Here is a 1,173-nt window from a genome sequence, read left to right as displayed (position 1 = left end):
AATAGAGAATCTTAGCTGTGAGCTACCATGTTATGCACTTTGCAACTATTTAATTAAATCTTTTTGTAATACGCTCAAACAACGTTGTTGAGGACAACTAATGTTGGAAAAGTTTGTTATATATTACATAATGTCATGTAAAAACTTGTCCAATATGAGAATCAAATTCAGGTATGTCCATCTCCAAAAATCCATGTTTTTTGTGTGTGTGTGTTTTTGTTTTTTTAGCTCATTGCCCTTTTCATAGTGGGCCCTAATTATTTCCATGGAGAAAAATCTGGTGAAGTTGATTATTTGGTTAATTATAAGGCCTAAAACATTTTTTTTTCTTTTTAGGCGAGGCAACCCTTGGTTGACCTCGCAGATTGCAAGGACCTTGTCAGCTTACAATCCCTTATTATTTTATTTTTTATTTTTTATGCCTACAGCACCTAGTCTTCCTAGGTGGTCTCCCATCCAAATACTAACCAGGACCGACCTTGCTTAGCTTCCGAGATCAAATGGGATCGGGCTTGTTCAGGGTGGCATGGCTGTAGACTCCAAAACATTTTCAATGAGAGTGAAGAGAGTAAAATTGAATTATTCAATGGAATCATTCAAGTTGATAATTATTTTCTTTTGATTTTGGTATGTGGGCTTGCTACCTAATTGGCTGGTGGTTAGAACTGATTGGCAGGTATGATAAAACTCATTAAATCAACTCTTATTAAAAAGGAAATTATGCTATTTAAATATGGTATCAAGCTTAAGGATTCTCACATACATTACAATTTACTCAGTCTCCAGAGATGTAAGTCAACTTTGCATATAAAAGAGCCCACTCAAAAATGTTGCACGTATCCCATGATGACAGTTTCCAAGCATTAGGCTTTAATACACTCTATATGAGTCTTTATTCTGAGACATATAACAAGTAATACAATAATAAGGACAATTCTGAAAATTGTGTATGATTTTTTTAAAAGTTACAAATTAGAGAAGATTAGACTATGCCTGTAACAGAGTCATGTGCTTTTATTTGCATTAGTGGATGTTGAGAGATGATTCTTTATGGGTCCCTTGTGTTTCTACACATTTATGAGCAGAGGCACTGACTACCCTTGTTCTGGACTGTATTTTCTAATGTAACTATATAGTGGATAGCTGTGGAAGTTTGCAATAGCAACTCCCTCT

At 34.8% G+C, this 1,173-nt stretch overlaps 1 pseudogene; it reads right to left on the bottom strand.

Moving 5' to 3' along the window:
• Positions 1–419: 419 nt before the first annotated feature.
• Positions 420–538, bottom strand: LOC112480411 (annotated as a pseudogene).
• Between the last annotated feature and the right edge of the window lie 635 nt (positions 539–1,173).

The sequence above is a fragment of the Pteropus alecto genome, unplaced genomic scaffold, assembly GCF_000325575.1.
Source record: "Pteropus alecto unplaced genomic scaffold, ASM32557v1 scaffold103, whole genome shotgun sequence".
Classification (NCBI taxonomy): Eukaryota; Metazoa; Chordata; class Mammalia; order Chiroptera; family Pteropodidae; genus Pteropus; species Pteropus alecto.
Note: the sequence above shows the minus strand (reverse complement) of the source record. Positions and strands in the feature narration are given on the sequence as shown.